Here is a 12,559-nt window from a genome sequence, read left to right as displayed (position 1 = left end):
GACCGTGGTGGAAGTTGAGCTGGACCCTGAGCTAGACTAGCTAACTGTTGGTTGCATGAGAGACACTGTCCCAAAGCAGGACTAATGCGTAGAGCTGCTTATCAGTGATTTCAGATCTGTTGGTCTGCAGCAAGACTCTCCATTGAGTCTTAATCAGCTCTGTTATTACACAGGGAAGAACAAAAGGGTCAAATGGTGCCTGGAACCCTTAAGAAGAATCCACCCCACCAAGTACAACACTTGTCACTACCTGCTCTCAGCCCCACTGAGAATGTTTTGGGGTCACTCCTTGCCTGTATCAGCCTAGGGGGTCTCAGAAAATCATAATTAACAGGTGCTCCAGTGGCGCAATTGGTTAGCGCACAGTACTTATAAGGCAGTGCTGAGAGAAGCTATGCTGAGGTTGTGAGTTCAAACCTCACCTGGAGCACTGGTTTTCATTAACCAAGTGGCATCACTCCCTCATTTGGCCCTGTGGAATGTGGAATTCCAGCCCTGGGACACTGAGGAGGGGAGGAGGCAGAAATGCCCCCTTCACTTATTAGCTTCTCTCCAGAGCACAGGTCAGAATCTACAATCCTTTCTCCCGCCCAGCCCCTGTGCCAGGATCCCTCAAGCAGAGTCTGGAGTCCTGCCCCTGGCGTCTGTACTATTGACACAGACTAAGTGACAGGGACAAAACACTCAAATCCCGCCTGGTTCGGGGAGCCAGGTTCGCTCTTCAAATTCTGTCGTTGGTACATTTCCAGGCCTGGGAATGTCCCACAACAGCATTGAATGGGAAGCTGCCTGCAGAACAGTGACACTGCACAGAGCTCCTGTGGAGGAGGGGTGGGAATTAGTAACATTTTGAGGATCGTTTAGGAAATGAGCCTTTGCTGACAAGGTTTGTCTCTGTTCATATTTCACCTTCAGGTGTTATGCTGAGGGATCTTTAGTGTATTTTTGGGAGGTTAATAACTATCTCCTCAACTTTATTTACTCATCTTAAAAATTGGTGTCACTTGATTTTTGCATCTCCCTGTGAAAATACAACTGACACGTGTGGCTTTCTACAGGGGGTCATGATGTTACAGTTGGGGAATTCAGTCTCTGTACTTCTTGGGGGGGGGGTTGCTTTTTTACAGCTGCCTCACTGCCAGGCACACCGGGCTGTTAGCTGCACCCACTGTCCTTGCCAGGGGCCCCTGCTGAACCCTGGGCGGCTGCACTGCAGTGCTGGAGTGACTCTGCAGGGGGAGAAGCTGCTGTGGAGCAATGTAGAGCAGGTGCAGGAAGGAGCCGGGTCACTATTCACATTCTGAACTGCACAATTTTCCAAATTTGGGAATAGATTCATAGATTCATAGACTTAAGGTCAGAAGGGACCATTATGATCATCTAGTCTCACATCCTGCACAATGCAGGCCACAGAATCTCACCCATCCACTCCTGTAACAAACCCCTGACCTATGTCTGAGTTATTGAAGTCCTCAAATCGTGGCTTAAAGACATCAAGGTGCAGGGAATCCTCCAGCAAGTGACCCCGTGCCCCACGCTGCAGAGGAAGGCGAATGTCCGAGAAAAATTCTAGGGGAAGGTGAATGCAGAGCAATGACACTGGCATTGCCCAGACCTCCAACGGGGACAGCGTGGAAATTAATAATGGGAAGATCATTTGTGAAATTAGTCGTCACTGACAAGATTTGTCTCTGTTCCTATTTCACGCTGTGGTGTTAGTTAGAGGAATCAGTACAGATTTTTACTATATTAATTAAACACTTAATTTTATTTAACCAAGCCAAAAACTTAGTGTCACTTATTTTTTCTCTGGCCTAGCAAGAATGAATTGAATTTTGTGACTTTCTGGAAAGTGCAGCGAGATTAAATGTGGGGAATTCAGTCTCTGTGTTTGTGAGCTGATGTTTTCCTCTCACAGGTCAGTGCCTGCATTGAAATACCAAGAGGGATCTAAGGGCTGGTGTACGCTAGGCACTGAACTGGCAGAGCGACGTCTCTCAGGGTGTGACCCACCCCCAAACCCATAGAGTTAAGGTGACCTAAGCCCGGGTTAGATAGTGCTAATTAAAAGGAAGAATTGTTCTGTCTATGCAGACATTACACAGATGGGAAAACCCCACCAGTTACTGTCTACTCCAAAGTGCTATAGCAGTGCCACAGCACCATTTTAAGTGTAGACAGAGTGAAAATAGATCTGGCTCCAGTTTGCACTCTGAATGCTCAGGAACTAAGTCTATAGTAATAACAACAACAACAAAATGCTTTTGTAGTTGGCAGGATTTGAACCTGTGCAGGGAGACCCCAATGGATTTCTAGTCCATCGCCTTAACCACTTGGCCACAACTACTTGAGATGTACACTGATATCATTACATGATGATTCTGTTCTCACTGAATTGTCACTTCAAATTGCTCAGACCAGCTTCCCCAACACACTCATGACTGCACATCAGTGTAAGTGTGTCCTTGGGTGAACAGTGAGAATTCCTGCCCATTTCCCTTCCAGTTGGAGCAGGATGAGAGTGTGTTTGTCTGAATGACATTGCTGTAGATTGTTGTTCATTCCCCACTCTGACAATTCAGACAGTCCCTTTTCTAGTCAAATCTCCAGCACATCGTTCCAATAGCAGGGGGCAGGATTTCTCTGGGGCACTGAAATATTTCTGGGGGCTGGTGCGTGAACTCAGCCTTGCATTCCACCCTTGATGTTTCATGGACTAACAACAGCAGCAGAAAGAAAGAGCCGAGCCAATATCTCCCTGGCAGGGATGCAGGTGCTACGTCCCCTCTGTCTGACCATCGCCACTGCAGGAGAGAAGGGTTCACTGGAATCGAATGTCCTGTCTCAGACCAGAGACACAGGGAGGTTTTGCTGTTCATGGATCTGTGCAAAGAAAATTGTGTCTCAGTGTGAAATTGAGGCAGGAAATGAAACATCCACATGGTGGCCCAATGCTCTATGGAATGTGGGTGAAGGACTCGGGCTGAGAAATGATTTAACAGGGGTTTGTATCAATTTATTGCCCCGATTAAAATCTATGGCTAAAAGGCAGCCACTGTTGCTAGTACTTGTACCGGTGTAGGGACACCCCAGTGGGTGTCAAGTCCATTGTCTTCACCAGGGGCAGTCGATTATTTTATCAAGGTACAAATTTCTTGGCGAAGGCCTAGACTCCAGAGAAAACAATGCATGGCTGATAAGAAGAAGTACATCAAAAGATTTTGCAGCCACCATGGGCATAACTATGATGTGTCGTGTTTCACTGTTTATACCTGGCACCACCTCCTTTCCCTTTGGCCTTGTAGTTGACCAAGGGCAAAGCTGAACGTCTCCTCAGATACCAGGGAGTGTTTATGTCCATTCCTGTGAGCTACACAGGGGTTTGATGTTGCTGCTTTCAGTCCTCTGGCTCTGCCGGGATAAGGAACAATTCAGGCTGTCACTGAACTGAAGGAGGAAGATCAGTTTTTGACAGGAAGAGTGACGCCTCCTCTTAAAGGTGTTTGTCTGGCTGGCAGTCCTGGTTCCCAGGTCTCGCCCGTGGGGCTCTGGCAGTTTTGACCGGGTCACTCCCTTGGCCACACCAGCCACCCCCAGGCGCTCCCCACCAGGGGCCCCGGCAGTGCAGCGGAGCTGAGCAGCATCTGCCTGCTCGCTCCAGTGGCTGCCGGCCCCTCCCCATGGCAGGGCAGGGTGGGTCTGTGCCTCCACGCACTGCCCCCGCCCCGAGCCCCTGCAGCCAATGGGACGCTGTGGGGGTGATGCCTGGGGGCAGCAGAACATGGAGGCCCCCCAGCCTGCCCTGCCTTGGAGCCCCAGGTAAGCGCCACACCCCTGACTCCCTCCGAGAGCCTGCACCACCATCCCCTCCCCACATACCCCCTCCTCCACGCAAACTCCCTCCCAGAGCCTGCACCCTGGTCCACACACGCCTGCCCCCAACTCCCTCCCACAGCCTGTGCCCCCTCCCTCCACACACACCCTCCCGCCCACCCTAATCTCCCTTCCAGAGCCTGCACCCCCACCCCTCCTCCTGTTCCCCCTACTTCCTATCCCAGCCCAGAGCCTGCACCGAGCACCCAAACTCCCAGAGCCATGACAAGGAATTTTTGTGCCCGAGGCAAGGGCCGGCTCCAGGCTCTTTGGCTGCGGGTCCTTGAGTTCCTGTCAGAGGGAAGGGCCTGCCACTGAATTGCCACCGCCGCTTCATTCGTTCTTCGGTGGCAATTCAGCAGTGGGTCCCTGAGTCCCTCTTGGAGAGAAGGACCCACTGCCGAATTGCTGCCGAAGAAGTGGCAGTGGTAGAGCTGCCGCCGAAGCGCTGCTGATCGTGGTAGAGCTGTGCCCCTCCACTTTGCACGCCCGAGGCAAGTGCCTCACTCGCCTCGCCCATGTTACAGCGCTGCAAACTCCATCCCAGAGCCTGCACCCCAGAACCCCTCCCCCTCCCAAACTCCCTCCCAGAGACCAGCCTCTCACCCCTTCTGCACCCAAACTCCCCCCACAGCCTGCCCCCCAGAACCCCTCCCCCACCCAAACTCCCTCCCAGAGACCAGCCTCTCACCCCTTCTGCACCCAAACTCCCCCAGAGCCTGCACCCCTCCTGCACCCCAATCCCCAGCCCCAGCCCAGGGCCTGCACCCTAGACCTCCTCTCCCCACCCAAACTCCCTCCCAGAGCCTTAGGCAGGTGAGGGGCAGAGTTTTGGGGGCGGGGTCTGGGCGGTATGAGTGACATTGGCCCACTGGGAGGACTGGAGGACTGGCCCTGGCCCCAGGGTAAATTGAGGTTGAGACCCTGCTTTAAGGGATTGGAGCAATGCTGGAGAGACTGACGGGCAGGGAGCTGGGGAGCTGTGTGTGCCCCAAGGAGAGTTGTTGTTGTGCTCTGGTGACACAGAGCGGGGGTGGGGAGTTTGTAAGCTGTGGTGTTTGTACAGAGATAAAGTTTACTAACCCCCAGGTTAAAAACTGGTCCTGCTCTGGGCTATACATGACACTCTTTGTTGAGAGTGTAGGTCAGTGGGTGAATGTTTCCCTGCAGGATAATAGGTTTGTAGTTCCAATTCAAGTGATTCCCTTTAAAAACTTTTTCGAATGAAAATCAATTTCCAGACCCATCTCCAGTATGTTCAGGAGTTCGCTGAATGGGGGCAGGGGATTTGAAATGAATTTAAACACTCAGCATTTTCCTGTGCAAATGAATAAAGACCTAGCAGAGCTGCCCAGCAGCTGAAATCAGTTCCAGTCCTCGGCGTCTCTAAGAGGGACACTCCGTAGGTGAGGCAGGTGGGACACCTCTGTGGTGAGGACAGGTGAAAAAATGCTGGATTCAATGAAAGCTGAGACCATAGGAGGGGAAGGTGAATGGCAGCACCACACAGGGTCATAACACTCAGACACGGGGCTTCACTGTCACTGCCCCTGTGTTTTCCACTATTTCTATCCCCCTCCCCCACACACTGTCACACACAACCTTCTCCCCTTGAGCCCCATCCCACCCCTCCCCCTCTCCCCCACACACGCCATGGGACACAGCCTCTCGGTGACTCTCCCAGATGGGGGCTTGTCTCTGCATCTCCCCAACAGGGGAGCAGAGAGCCGAAAGGGCCACAGGAGACCAATGGAGCTAGGCAGGGATAGAAAATACTTCCCCTCCCTTCCCAAGAGTCCTGTTAATCTCACCCATGGGACGTTCCAGCACCGGGTGGGCTCAAAGCACCAACCTTCCCCTGAGCAATGGAAGGGGGAACCAGCTCTATCACATGGAAGGAGGCTCCCCACCTCTGCTGCTGCCATCCTGCAGCCTTTAATATGGATTTGTTTTAGCTAATGCAACCCCCCACACTCCACTAATCCATCCATGAAACATGGAGACAAGCTCCTGCAGGTAGTGTCCAGTGGTGCAGTGGGTTAGTGCCCAGGACTTGCTGAGTGGAATCATGCTGAGGTTGTGAGTTCAAACCTCATCTACAGCACTAGTTTCCTTTAAGCAAATGGCTTCTGCCAATCATTTTGCCCTGCAGAAAATACAATTGCAGCTCAGAAGACACCGAGGTCCCCTTGCTTTACAGAGAGCAGGGCAGATCCCACAGATCTACCAGGCTCTGCTCTCCACCAGCCGCCTGTGTCAGGAGGGGTCGAGCAGAGCCCAGAGCACTGCCCCCGACTCCCCCTCAGTCTTTGCTCCCCAAACCACCTGTGTGCTCACCCTCTTTGCTGTGAGACTCAAACCCTGCCTGGCTTTCGGTATGTCGGTGTGGTTTTCGTCTGTTGTGTTGATGTGCATGTGGGTCCTGTGTGATTTTGGTGGATGCCTTGTGTAGTTGTGTGTGTGTGTGTGTGTGTGACTTTTGCATGCAGATTGTTTTTTGCTAAGTATTCTTTTGGTATGTGATTATTGTGCTTTCCTGTTGTGGGCTTCTGCTGTATTTTTGGTGTGGATTTGTTCTATGTTTTGTGTGGCTTTTCCCTTATGCAGTGATGAGCTGCCAAAATAGTAACAACCGGTTCCCTCCTTCATGAGGGGGTCGTGCCCCATCCAACCCCCCATGTTTTTGACACCCCCCCGGGACCCCTGACCCATCCCCCCATTCCCTGTCCCCTGACTGCCCTTTGCAGCCCCATCCAACCCCTCCTCTCATTCTTGATGGCCCCCCGGGACCTCTGCCCCATCCAACCACCCCTTCTCTCTGTCCCTGAGTGCCCCCACCACCTCATCCAACCCCTGCTCCTTCCTGATTGCCCCCCGGGATCCTTGCCCCCATTCAATGCCCCTGTTCCCTGCCCTCTGACCGCCCTGACCTCTATCCACCCCCCCACAACCCACCAAACACCCCCTCCCTGCTCCCTGTCCCCTTACCACACTGCCTGGGGCCGGAGCCGCGGGGCCCGATTCCCCGGGCCAGGCCGGCACCGGAGCCGCGGGGCCCGACTCCCCGGGCCTGGCCGGCACCAGGGCTGGAGCCACCGGTCCCAACTCCCCGGGCCGGGCCGGCACCGGGGCTGGAGCCACCGGGCCCGACTCCCCGGGCTGGGCCAGCACCGGGGCTGGAGCCGCGGGCCCCGACTCCCCGGGCAGGGCAAGCACCGGGGCTGGAGCCGCGGGCCCGACTCCCGGGCTGGGCTGGCACCGGGCTGGAGCCACCGGTCCCAACTCCCGGGCCGGGCCGGCACCGGGGCTGGAGCCACGGGCCCGACTCCCGGGCTGGGCTGGCACGGGGCTGGAGCCGCGGGCCCCGACTCCCCGGGCCGGGCTGGCACCGGGGCTGGAGCCACCGGGCCCGACTCCCCGGGCTGGGCCAGCACCGGGGCTGGAGCCGCGGGCCCCGACTCCCCGGGCTGGGCCAGCACCGGGGCTGGAGCCGCTCTGCCGGCACCAGGGCCGGAGCCTTGGGTCCAGAGCTGGGCTGGGTCCGAGCCTTTGTTAAATTTAAAAGCTTTTTAGAACCGGTTGTCCTGGAACAATTCTAATTTTAAATTTAACAACCGGTTCTTGCGAACCGGTGCAAACTGGCTGGAGCTCACCGCTGTGTATATGGCTCTGTGTGCTGTGTGGGTTTGGTCTTTGTTTATGTCTGTGTGGGCCTGTGCAGTCTGTGATGTTCTCTTTCTCTCTATTTGTCTCTCTGTTTGTATCTTCATGTGTAAATTCACTGGAACTTTTCAAACGCTCCACAGCTTTGCCAATTTTCACCAGGAATTTTACTCATTAACAAATTCTCACTTGTTCCCTACCAGTTGGTGACCATTGCCCCACGGGCCTGTTAGTCTCAGGGGCCTGATTTCCCATTGACCCTTCCCCCTTCTAGTGGGACTGGGAACTGGCCAACAAAAAAAAACCCACTTAGTTTTAGTAAAAGGCCAACAGTCCCTTACACAAGCTGGGCCTGTGAGGGAGGGAGAGCTCAGTGGTTTGAGTATTGGCCGGCTAAACCCAGGTTTGTGAGCTCAGTCCTTGAGAGGGCCAATTAGGGATCTAGTATAAAAATTTGTCTGTGGATTGGCCCTGCTTTGAGCAGGGGGTTGGACTAGATACCTCCTGAGGTCCCTTCCAACCCTGGTATTCTATGATAGGGTCACCAATGTTCAGAGAAACTAGCACAAGCTGGTCCCATGGTGTAAGGGTTGGCATGCTGAAATCTGAGTTCAAATCTCAGTGGGACCTTGTGGATAAATCCCTGGAGATCCAAGTGCTTTCCTATCTCCAGCTGTCTAAGAATGAGTTGTTTACCTTGTGCTGAGTGACTCATCCCCACTGGAGCCAGGTCTTTGGTTGGAATGGGGTCTAAAAGTGGCTATGGTTTGACTGGGTGTTTGGGATTTATGATGCCCACAAGTTTGGCCCTTGTGCTTTCTACCACACTTTTCCTCTTGCCCACATGGCATTTAAAGGAAGGAGGGCCAGGGCCAGGTTTCATAGTCAGGGAAAGGCAGGAGGGAGGAAGAGTCCCAGGCTGGAGCCCAACACACTTCTCCTCCTCTGGGCACCTAGGACAGAGGTGGCTGGTGCTGACAGCTCCAAGGGAAGCTTAAAAGCCACAGAGCAACCAAGGGCAGGGCAAGAGGAGGGGAGAACCATGCCTATGTGTGGCCAGCAGACAGCCACAGAGACACCCAGCCAGGCTGCTCCCTGCTCCCTGGCATGCCAAACCCCCACTGAAAACCACCCACAGCCAGCTGCTGATGCTTTGTGGCCAACATCAGAAGATGGTAGGAAAGCAGGGCCAGCCCCCCTGGTGGGGCCTCTAACCGTTCCCACTCAAGGTGCTGACTTTGGCAGTGGGACAGGAGATTTTACCCCAAGAGGCTTTTCCCCAGCTGGCGAGAAGCAGAGAAACACCCAGGCTCCCAAGGCGCTATGTAGCAACCCCCTCCAGCACAGGGACAGGCGCACACTTGGAAGAGGGAAACTGCTCCACACGCTAGCCCGGGCAGCCGCCCATTTTCTTTGGCAAGTCAGGAAGGGCAAAGGCGAGACTGGAAGCACCTGGGGCTCATGCCCCAGCCTTTGTGACGCCCACCCCCCAACTCCTTCCCGGGGCTCTAGCTGAAGCCAGAGCATTGGCCTGAGCGGCCAAGAAGAGGTTCCAGCCCTGAAGGGACCAGGACTTTCAGGACAAAGGTAAAACTGCACAAACACAACCACGAAGGGACTCGAACCCTCAATCGCCTGATCCAAAGTCAGACACCTTATCCATTAGGCCACGTGGTCACAAAAGCAAAATCTTTCCAAGCACTGATTTGGAAAAGGCAGACACTGTGTTTCTCAGGTCCTCTACTGAGTGGGGCCGAGACTCTCTGGGTACAAGAAGTCGAGTTCCCAGTGAGATGTGAGACAATTCTCTGGAGCCAGGTACAGGACTTTGGCAGGGAGGCTCTGGCATGAGGGATTGGGGTGCAGCGGACGGACCGGCTGTCTAGGTGCTTAGATTTGGTCTCACTGAGGAGAAGGAGGAATCCTGCTGACAGGCAGTGGCTGTGGAGAAAAAGTGGGATGTCCAGGCTGCTCAGGTCTCCTTCTTCCAGCTCCTCATCTGGCTGAGCTGCTCCACCGGCCTGGACAAGTCCTCTGCATGCACAGCAAATAGCCCAAGAGCCATTGCTGCCCAAACCTGTGCTGGGGGGTGAGCTTCTGTCTTCCCTGTCCCATCTGCGCTAGAGCAGACCACTAGATTGAGAGAGACAGTCAACAACTATTAAGGCTCAGATTATATAAAGGGGGGTCACAGAATTTGTGACTTTCAGAGATCTCAGTGACATTTTCCACCTCAGCCCTGGGGTAGCAAGTCTGGAGCTGTTGGCCGGTGGGGGCCTCACAGCTCTCAGCCACCAGTGTCGGAAGGGGCTCCCACAGGCCCATGCCACCACTGATGGACCCCACAGCTCCCAGCTACTGTGGGTGGATCCCAGAGCTCCCAGCCATGGCGGGTTGTGCCGATTGGGTGTCCACACTAAGCTCGGCATCAATATGGTGATCCCGGGGAAGCTTGGCCTAAGGAGGGGTGAACTGGCCTAGGTCGGAAACAGAGCAGGTCAAAACTCCCGTGCTGATCAGTAGTGGGGTCGCGCCTGTGAATAGCCCCTGCAGCATAGCCTGGGCAAGACAGTGAGACACAGTCTCTTTTTAGACACCCTCCATCCCCCACAGAGACTTTATGGGGGGATGGGAGCACCCATTGTGGGGATCCTGAACTGGTGGGAGGGAGGCACCATGTACCAGGGATCCCGAAACGCAGAACAAGGACACCCACACACCAGGTGTCTTGATTTACAAACTGCAAGTGATGATGAATTCACCACCTCCCTTGCGAAGCTTGTTCCACTAGATAATTAGCCTCAGGGTTAAAAAATGGTCATTTCCAGTTGGGATTTTCTGACATCGACTGCGAGCCAATGGGGTCTTGTTCAGTCTTTGTCTGGTGAATTAAAGAACACTTCAAATCACATATCCCCCCCTCTGGGAATTTGTAAAACGTATTTAAACCAGTGATTAAATCGCCTCTTAACCTCCAGTCAATGAAATCAATTGAGCTTCTTCAGTCTCTCGATGGAGACATTTTCCTTGTTTTTAAAGGCAAAAATCCTGATCTTTCCAATGGGAACTGCTGCTTCAATATTCAGTTTGGGGAGGGATCTGGCTGCACTCAGAGATCTGCCCGCGGGTTACAATCTGGGATCCGAAGGGCCGAACGCAAACAGCGTTTAGATGGGACCGTTAGTGCCGCCCCCGTGTGGCCAAAGACTAGAACTGACCAGCAGAGTTTACAGCTGGAGCCTGGGACGCTCCTGAACAAACTGGGCCCAAAGCCTCTCGCGTGGGACCCTCGCTGTGCAGCAGGAGGCGGAGGGAAGCTGATTGTCAGGGCTCAGGGCTGCTCCCTGCCAGGCTGAGCCGGTGTCTGTGCTAAGCTCAGCATCAATCAGGTGATTCTGGGCAGTTCGGGGTCCCCGGGCTCCCACAGGAGGGTGAAGCAGGTCACCCCTGGAGCAGGTTAAAGCTGCAGGGTGACAGTGGGGTTGCTGCCCCTGTGAACAGCTGCTGTAGCACCGCCTGGGCAGGACAGGGAGAGCCAGTTATACCCCCCCCCAGCCTGTATCGGGGGATGGGGGCACTCACACCCTGGGGACCCACCCACCAGAGATCTTCTAGGGGGGGAGAGTGGCACCCACACACCCAGGATCTTGTAGGGGGGGACAAGGGCATCCACACTCCAGGATCCTCTGCAGAGGGACGGACACCCACACACCCAGGATTCTGTATGGGGGGCAGAGGTTCCCGGACACCTGGGCGGGGGAAGGGGGCACCGAAACATCCGGGATCTTACCTGGGAGGACAGCGGCGCCTGCAGCTCGACATGAGATGGGGGCTGGGGGAGAAGGAGCATTTCCCAGTTCCAGGCTGTCCCCGTCTGGCCAAGGCACAGAGCTCACAAGCAGAGTTTAAAGCTCCAGGTGCCAAGCAATAAAAGCAGCCGGGCTCTGTGGCTGGTGCCTGTGATCCCAGTACCTGGGGAGACTGAAGCTGGCAGATCGCTTGAGCTCAGGAGTTATGGGCTGCAGGAGGCTGTGCCGATCAGGTGTCCGCACTAAGTTCAGCATCAATATGGTGATCCCGGGGAAGCTTGGGGTCCCCAGGTTGCCTAAGGAGGGGTGAACCGGCCCAGGTCGGAAACGGAGCAGGTCAAAACTCCTGTGCTGATCAGTAGTGGGATCGCACCTGTGAATAACCCCTGCAGTGTAGCCTGGGCAAGACAATGAGACACAGTCTCTTTTTAGACACCCCCCGCAGAGCCTGGAGGGGGGGATGGGAGCACCCACAAGCTGGGGATTCTGACTTGGGGGGAGGGACGCCCCCCTGCCACACGGATCTTGAAACGAGGAACAGCGACACCCACACACCACAGAGCCTGGATGGGGGGCAGGGGAACCACACACGGGAGCTAGTTCATGGGGTGAGGGACACACCGTATGCTCCGTTGCACGATTCTTAATTAGAAGAATGGGGGCATCCGCACAACACGGATCCTTAACGGGCTGGGGGACACCCACACACTCCACTATTAACCAGCAGGGACAGGGGCACCAGACACCCCCAGCAGCGTGGAGAACACCCACATACACCGGATCCCTCATGGGGGGTAAGACAGAGGGGATTGTAATGGGGCCCAGCGCACCCATGCACCAGGGATTGTTAAGGGTTGAAGGGACAGGGACACCCACACACACTGAGATCACATCCTTGGAGGAATGCAAACCCTCCACAGAAGGACCTGGTCTGTTCCATGATGGCAGCCCAGCCTGAGTGAGTCAAAGTCTCTTTTTATACAGGCACGTCCCAGAGATCCTGACTAGGGGAAGAGAGACACCCACCCACCAGAGATCCTTAATGGTCTAGGGTGCCCCACAAGGGGAGAGGCGACTCTAGATTTAATCTGCAGCATGGGGGTGGGTCACCTGCTGGGATCATCTGGGCACATTTCACCTCGTCAGTTCCCTGCCATTGCCTTGGGGGCTCCTTGTTCGCTGCCTCTGGCACCCAGTTTAGCCTCCTTCCTGAG

At 54.8% G+C, this 12,559-nt stretch overlaps 3 non-coding genes across 3 annotated transcripts; 1 reads left to right on the top strand and 2 right to left on the bottom strand.

Annotated features, from left to right (window-relative positions):
• The first annotated feature begins 336 nt into the window (after positions 1–336).
• Positions 337–430, top strand: TRNAI-UAU. The gene is made up of 2 exons: positions 337–374; positions 395–430. It is a non-coding gene; the product is annotated as a tRNA-Ile (tRNA).
• Positions 431–2,265: 1,835 nt separating this feature from the next.
• TRNAS-AGA lies at positions 2,266–2,347 on the bottom strand. The gene has a single exon. It is a non-coding gene; the product is annotated as a tRNA-Ser (tRNA).
• A 6,793-nt stretch (positions 2,348–9,140) lies between these two features.
• TRNAQ-UUG lies at positions 9,141–9,213 on the bottom strand. Its single transcript has one exon. It is a non-coding gene; the product is annotated as a tRNA-Gln (tRNA).
• Between the last annotated feature and the right edge of the window lie 3,346 nt (positions 9,214–12,559).

The sequence above is a fragment of the Mauremys reevesii genome, linkage group 23 (genome assembly GCF_016161935.1).
Source record: "Mauremys reevesii isolate NIE-2019 linkage group 23, ASM1616193v1, whole genome shotgun sequence".
NCBI classification, from domain to species: Eukaryota; Metazoa; Chordata; order Testudines; family Geoemydidae; genus Mauremys; species Mauremys reevesii.
Note: the sequence above shows the minus strand (reverse complement) of the source record. Positions and strands in the feature narration are given on the sequence as shown.